General features: G+C 44.3%; 1 long non-coding RNA gene across 2 annotated transcripts in view; it reads left to right on the forward strand.

Moving 5' to 3' along the window:
• Positions 1-577: 577 nt before the first annotated feature.
• LOC120030591 overlaps positions 578-8087 on the forward strand; it is a 12219-nt gene continuing 4709 nt past the window's right edge. The window contains exons 1-2 of one of the 2 annotated variants that reach the window (XR_005473655.1): positions 578-727; positions 6255-6893. This is a non-coding gene — a long non-coding RNA (uncharacterized LOC120030591). Of the gene's footprint in view, positions 728-5275; positions 6894-8087 lie in introns of those variants that run through there. The other variant, XR_005473654.1, reaches the window with a different exon arrangement.

Below are 8087 nucleotides of genomic sequence, written 5' to 3' on the forward strand. Positions count from 1 at the left end.
TCCATCCAGTCAACCCTCTCTGCGGTACATGGACTCATCACCGTTCTAGATAAGGTCGACCAGGGTGGTGTCGTCTTGCAAACATGAGTAGCTTGACAGACTGAATGTGCAGTCATTGGTGTAGAGTGAGTAGGAGAGAGTGGCGAGCACGCAACCCTACGTCACTCCTGTCACTGCATGAATAATAAAATCCAAACAAATGAAAAGCAGAGTTTCTAGGTGAAATCGGATCTGCTATATTCCTGTGAAATTTGAGGTGCACGGTCGTGGGCGGGACTTTCACAATGCAAGTGTGCGGGAATCCTGTAGACTTCTGCGCATCCCGACCACTTGTGTGATACGGGAATTTCTGGGGTAATAAATTCCCAATTATGCATTCATATGGCATAATAGGCATAAATATGGCGGCAGTTAGCTTAGCGGTTCGAGCATTGGGCCAGTAAATGAAAGGTCGCTAGCTCGAATCTCAGAGCCGGCAAAGTGTCGTTGATTAAGGCAGCCTTTCCACACCTCTGATTCAGAGGGGTTGAGTTAAATGTGGGAAACACATTTCGGTTGAATGCATTCAGTTGTGCAATTGTCTAGGTATTCCCTTTCTCTAATATGTTACTGGAAATTTCCGCACCGTGGACGTCATGTAAAGTTTCAACTGCCAGAGGTGCGTGCATCTCTACCTCATGTCTTGGAAGAGAAGCCAACTCTGTCTCCGTATTCACCCTGTTTTCAGGTTTGTAACATTTATAAGCACGGTTTGGTTTTCAAAATCTAGAGATAAGATGTTTATCTAAACTGTGATGAGTTTGCTGGTAATTTGGATGTATATTTTAAGTGTTTTGCCCGAGTGAAAAACATGTGCGGTTTTTCTCATTCATATGAGTGTAGCTAAGCTAACTAACTTTGTATGTAAGTTAATGAGCACAAGATGGCATCTCAGATTATTTTTTATTTCTGTCATAAATGTTTGTACATATGAACAACACTATATGACCAACACTAATGATATTTAATTTGTATCTAACAGTTTTATGCTAATTGCTATCCGCTAACATTAGCTAGCTCAGCGCTAGGTAGCCTACCATTTCTCCCTGCTAGTTAGCTGCTCTTAGCTTATGTTGTTGTTGGCTAGCTGTTCATGGGTTTTTGTTACATTTAATACACAGGCCGCTACGATCATTTGTTTGTACTGTTGTACAAGCTTTTGTTCATATAATGCATGGGTGTATATTGAGTGGTTTTGCACACCATCATCCTTAGTGATAAACTAGCGAACAGCTAACTAACTGGTTTTAGCGAACAGCTAACTAACTGGTTTTAGCGAACAGCTAACTAACTGGTTTTAGCGAACAGCTAACTAACTGGTTTTAGCGAACAGCTAACTAACTGGTTTTAGCGAACAGCTAACTAACTGGTTTTAGCGAACAGCTAACTAGCTGGTTTTAGCGAACAGCTAACTAGCTGGTTTTAGCGAACAGCTAACTAACTGGTTTTAGCGAACAGCTAACTAACTGGTTTTAGCGAACAGCTAACTAGCTGGTTTTAGCGAACAGCTAACTAACTGGTTTTAGCGAACAGCTAACTAACCCAGTTCAAACCCTGATGCATCATACTTGGGCTCCAGAGTGGGGCTGTGGTCTAAGGCACTGCGTCAAAGTGCGATAGGCGTCATTACAGACCCTGGTTCGATTCCAGGCTGTGTCACAACCGGCCGTCATTGGGAGTCCCATAGGGCAGCGCACAATTGGCCTCAGCGTCGTCCGGGTTATGGTAAATAAGAATTTGTTCTTAATTAACTGACTTGCCTAGTTAAATAAAAAGGTTAAATAAAATTAAAATAATTATACATACACACCTAGTAAGACATATATGTTTTTGCTAGTAGATTCTTCTAGAAATTGTTGAATTGAGTTCTACCATTTACACAAAATGTAACACTTTTTTTTTGCATTTTCTCTGACACACAGATTTAACTCCCGGCACAATGTGTCTGTGCGATGTCAAAGAGCAAGAACATGTCACCGGATGTTAATGTGGTTTACACTTTTCTCTATTCATTCAAACGCTGAAAGAAAAAGAGTGATACTCTCAAAAGTAAACTTGGTGCTCATTTTACTTACGAGGCTCTACACTTGGTAATGTACCTTGTGCTTGTATCTGTTGTAGGTGTCACGATCGTCTGAATGAATGGACCAAGGCGCAGTGTACTTAGAGTTCCACATGTTTAATAAATATGAAACCCACCACAAAACAATACAGAAGAAAACGAAACGTGACGTTCTGGGCTGCTCACAGGCAGCTACACAAAAACAAGATCCCACAAACAACAGTTGGAAAAAAGGCTGCCCAAATATGATCCTCAATCAGAGACAACGATAGACAGCTGCCTCTGATTGGGAACCATACCAGGCTAACAAAGAAATAGAAAACATAGATTGCCCCCCCTAGTCACACCCTGACCTAAACAAATAGAGAATTAAAAGGATCTCTAAGGTCAGGGCGTGACAGCAGGTTTTGCGCCACTTATTACCAGACTGTGAGACAGACGTATCTCTCAGGTTTACTGAGAATATAGGGGACAAAATCTTTGTGAACCATGCAAAGAAGGGTCGCCAGAGGAGAAAGCGGGCAAGCCTTTTTTGTAAAAGCAGTTTCTGTGTAACACTAGGGTTTATTTCTCCAGTATTACGGCTGGTCCTTGGAATACAACGGTCATACGCGGCCCTGTTTCTATTTAAATCTAGAAGAGTAGAATGAAAACAGGAGTTGAAATTCCACCCACCTGGTCTAGAGTGGCTGCTATAGGCCCTGTAGTTCCATTAATCACCTGGTCTAGAGTGGCTGCTATAGGCCCTGTAGTTCCATTATTCACCTGGTCTAGAGTGGCTGCTATAGGCCCTGTAGTTCTATTAATCACCTGGTCTAGAGTGGCTGCTATAGGCCCTGTAGTTCCATTATTCACCTAGTCTAGAGTGGCTGCTATAGGCCCTGTATTTCCATTAATCACCTGGTCTAGAGTGGCTGTTATAGGCCCTGTAGTTCCATTAATCACCTGGTCTAGAGTGGCTGTTATAGGGCCTGTAGTTCCATTAATCACCTGGTCTAGAGTGGCTGCTATAGGCCCTGTAGTTCCATTAATCACCTGGTCTAGAGTGGCTGCTATAGCCCTGTAGTTCCATTAATCACCTGGTCTAGAGTGGCTGCTATAGGCCCTGTAGTTCCATTAATCACCTGGTCTAGAGTGGCTGTTATAGCCCTGTAGTTCCATTAATCACCTGGTCTAGAGTGGCTGTTATAGCCCTGTAGTTCCATTAATCACCTGGTCTAGAGTGGCTGTTATAGGCCTGTAGTTCCATTAATCACCTGGTCTAGAGTGGCTGCTATAGGCCCTGTAGTTCCATTAATGACCTGGTCTAGAGGGGCTGCTATAGCCCTGTAGTCCCACTAATCACCTGGTCTAGAGTGGCTGCTATAGCCCTGTAGTTCCATTAATCACCTGGTCTAGAGTGGCTGCTATAGCCCTGTAGTTCCATTAATCACCTAGTCTAGAGTTGCTGCTATAGCCCTGTAGTTCCACTAATCACCTGGTCTAGAGTGGCTGCTATAGGCCCTGTAGTTCCACTAATCACCTGGTCTAGAGTGGCTGCTATAGCCCTGTAGTTCCATTAATCACCTGGTCTAGAGTGGCTGCTATAGGCCCTGTAGTTCCACTAATCACCTGGTCTAGAGTGGCTGCTATAACCCTGTAGTTCCATTAATCACCTGGTCTAGAGTGGCTGCTATAGCCCTGTAGTTCCATTAATCACCTGGTCTAGAGTGGCTGCTATAACCCTGTAGTTCCATTAATCACCTGGTCTAGAGGTGCTGCTATAACCCTGTAGTTCCATTAATCACCTGGTCTAGAGTGGCTGCTATAGCCCTGTAGTTCCATTAATCACCTGGTCTAGAGTGGCTGCTATAGGCCCTGTAGTTCCATTAATCACCTGGTCTAGAGTGGCTGTTATAGCCCTGTAGTTCCATTAATCACCTGGTCTAGAGTGGCTGTTATAGCCCTGTAGTTCCATTAATCACCTGGTCTAGAGTGGCTGTTATAGGCCTGTAGTTCCATTAATCACCTGGTCTAGAGTGGCTGCTATAGGCCCTGTAGTTCCATTAATGACCTGGTCTAGAGGGGCTGCTATAGCCCTGTAGTCCCACTAATCACCTGGTCTAGAGTGGCTGCTATAGCCCTGTAGTTCCATTAATCACCTGGTCTAGAGTGGCTGCTATAGCCCTGTAGTTCCATTAATCACCTAGTCTAGAGTTGCTGCTATAGCCCTGTAGTTCCACTAATCACCTGGTCTAGAGTGGCTGCTATAGGCCCTGTAGTTCCACTAATCACCTGGTCTAGAGTGGCTGCTATAGCCCTGTAGTTCCATTAATCACCTGGTCTAGAGTGGCTGCTATAGGCCCTGTAGTTCCACTAATCACCTGGTCTAGAGTGGCTGCTATAACCCTGTAGTTCCATTAATCACCTGGTCTAGAGTGGCTGCTATAGCCCTGTAGTTCCATTAATCACCTGGTCTAGAGTGGCTGCTATAACCCTGTAGTTCCATTAATCACCTGGTCTAGAGGTGCTGCTATAACCCTGTAGTTCCATTAATCACCTGGTCTAGAGTGGCTGCTATAGGCCTGTAGTTCCACTAATCACCTGGTCTAGAGTGGCTGTTATAGGCCTGTAGTTCCACTAATCACCTGGTCTAGAGTGGCTGCTATAGGCCCTGTAGTTCCACTAATCACCTGGTCTAGAGTGGCTGCTATAACCCTGTAGTTCCATTAATCACCTGGTCTAGAGGTGCTGCTATTGGCCCTGTAGTTCCATTAATCACCTGGTCTAGAGTGGCTGCTATAACCCTGTAGTTCCATTAATCACCTGGTCTAGAGTGGCTGCTATAACCCTGTAGTTCCATTAATCACCTGGTCTAGAGTGGCTGCTATAGGCCGTGTAGTTCCACTAATCACCTAGTCTAGAGTTGCTGCTATAGCCCTGTAGTTCCACTAATCACCTGGTCTAGAGTGGCTGCTATAGGCCTGTAGTTCCACTAATCACCTGGTCTAGAGTGGCTGTTATAGGCCTGTAGTTCCACTAATCACCTGGTCTAGAGTGGCTGCTATTGGCCCTGTAGTTCCATTAATCACCTGGTCTAGAGGTGCTGCTATAGGCCCTGTAGTTCCATTAATCACCTGGTCTGGAGTGGCTGCTATAGACCCTGTAGTTCCATTAATCACCTGGTCTAGAGTGGCTGCTATAGACCCTGTAGTTCCATTAATCACCTGGTCTAGAGTGGCTGCTATAGGCCCTGTAGTTCCATTAATCACCTGGTCTAGAGTGGCTGCTATAGGCCGTGTAGTTCCATTAATCGCAGATTGCTGTACTTTTTTGGAACACTAATTGCCTCTGTATCAGAACTGCATTGACTGTTTTCCTGAAAATAACAGTAATCATACATTGTGTTTCCTGCTCTAGTCCACATGGCTGTAGCTCTTTGCACTGACAGTATCACGTGCAGAACTTGTAGTTTGTCTCATTTGATTATAATGACCTTTGGGTAGGTGTTTGTGGGTGATGCATCGAGAGCATGGAGCCAAAGGCATGTAGAATCTCTTTCAACCAGGTGGATGGAATTCAACTAGTGTTTTCACAATAGTACAATAAAACCAATAATTTCAGTCGTTTTACAAGATACCAAAACGTGTTTGAGGGAACAACAATCAAGGTAAGTGATAAGGTTGGAACTCCCCTTTACTATCTCTCTATCTGGGTTTTAGTGGGTTTGGTGGGGTGAAGTTAAGATTTTATATTAATTAAATGTCCATTCAGGTATTCTGATTCCAAATTCTATGGTGACATGTACAGTATATGAATATGCATGATTTGATGCATTTGTTTACTGTGTTCTATTGGTTCTAGAATCTAGATAGGTGTGTTCTATTGGTTCTAGAATCTAGATAGGTGTGTTCTATTGGTTCTAGAATCTAGATAGGTGTGTTCTATTGGTTCTAGAATCTAGATAGGTGTGTTCTATTGGTTCTAGAATCTGGATAGGTGTGTTCTATTGGTTCTAGAATCTGGATAGGTGTGTTCTATTGGTTCTAGAATCTAGACAGGTGTGTTCTATTGGTTCTAGAATCTAGATAGGTGTGTTCTATGGGTTCTAGAATCTAGATAGGTGTGTTTTATTGGTTCTAGAATCTAGATAGATGTGTTCTATTGGTTCTAGATGCACGGGGGAGAGTGCTTGCAGAGGGTGAGAGAGACGTTTGGAGAGGAGTTAATGTGGACCTGATGAGCAATGAGGAGGATGACCTGCAAAACGGCAAACCAGCGTGGTTCGTCAAGCCCCCCTACTTCCGGAGTGAGGTGCTCCCTGCCCTTAGTCAAGAACCACAGAACCGCTTGGAGAGGGATCAGAGCTACTTGGCGAGTCACACCACATGGACCATGTTTGTGGAATTTTCATGAAGACAACCTATATCCCACGGACCCCTTCAAACCTCAACTGTATGGCGCCCCCAATGGAGGCTGGCCCGGGACCAAGCTGGAGGACCCCTGTATGGCGCCCCCAATGGAGGCTGGCCCGGGACCAAGCTGGAGGACCCCTGTATGGCGCCCCCAATGGAGGCTGGCCCGGGACCAAGCTGGAGGACCCCTGTATGGCGCCCCCAATGGAGGCTGGCCCGGGACCAAGCTGGAGGACCCCTGTATGGCGCCCCCAATGGAGGCTGGCCCGGGACCAAGCTGGAGGACTCCTGTCAGTACTGCGCTTGATTCTTTTGTTCCTCTTTAGATTCTGAATACGCCTGTTCATATTCCTTCCTGTGAGGTATATCCCCCGCCCCAGTATAACCCATGTAAACAGGTAAGCACCACATTCCAAATTCAAAGATGAATTAACGTTTTTTTTCTCCAAAGAATTGAGCAGCGTATTGGACAGGAGTCATCCAGCTTTGCCCGGGGAGAGTCTTCATGAGGAGCGTTACTTTAGATTCAGGCCTAAATGCAGATGCTACTATCTGTTTTCTGCTGCACTACTCAAAATGAATGGTCATCCTTCAAGAAGTGTATTTGTGTGTTTTAGTCAAGGAACTAAGAGTTGTTTTAGTAATGTCACGAGGGGAAAAACCTTGATAGTGGCGCTTGAATTTTATTTCTGAAAAGATGAAGAATCCCTGATGTGTGATAATAATGATAATAATGCAAATCATTAAAAGTAATTTATTCATGAATTCATTAAATAATGAATTGTGTTTTTAATATACCAGTGACAGCCATTAAAGCAAGCTAGTAATGCCTAGCATTAGTATTCAGTGGGGTGAATAAGCATGTGTAACCTTGAGTTAGCGCACCGCCATTTTGTGACATTTATGGTAGAGATGTGGCCGGTAATGTATTGCAAATTTTAATTTGTCACATACGCCGAATACAACACGTGTAGTAGACCTTATAGTGAAATGCTTACTTTACAAGCCCTTAACCAACAATGCAGTTCAATAAATAGAGTTTAAAAATGTTTTTGGACGAAATAAACTAAAGTAAAAAATAAACTAAAAAGTAACACAATAAAATTACTTAACAATAACGAGGCTATATACAGAGGGTACTGGTACTGAGTCAATGTGCGGGGGTACAGGTTAGTCGAGGTAATTTGTACATGTAGGTGGGGGTAAAGTGACTATGCATAGATAATAAACACCGCCTAGAATATAGGTCCTGGATGGCAGGAAGCTTGGCCCCAGTGATGTATTGGGCCATACGCACTACCCTCATAGCGCCTTACTGTCAGATGCCGAGCAGTTGCCATACCAGGCGGTGATGCAAATGGTCAGGATGCTCTCGATGGTGCAGCTGTATAATTTTTTGAGGATCTGGGGACCCATGTCACATCTTTTCAGTCTCCTGAGGGGGAAAAGGTGTTGTCGTGCCCTCTTCACGACTGTCTCGGTGTGTTTGGACAATGATAGTTTGCTGGTGATGTAGACACCAAGGAACTTGAAACTCTTGACCCGTTCCACTACAGCCCTGTTGATGTTCCATGACCTCTGACCTCTCACCC

This window comes from Salvelinus namaycush, chromosome 36 (genome assembly GCF_016432855.1).
Source record: "Salvelinus namaycush isolate Seneca chromosome 36, SaNama_1.0, whole genome shotgun sequence".
Taxonomy (NCBI): Eukaryota; Metazoa; Chordata; class Actinopteri; order Salmoniformes; family Salmonidae; genus Salvelinus; species Salvelinus namaycush.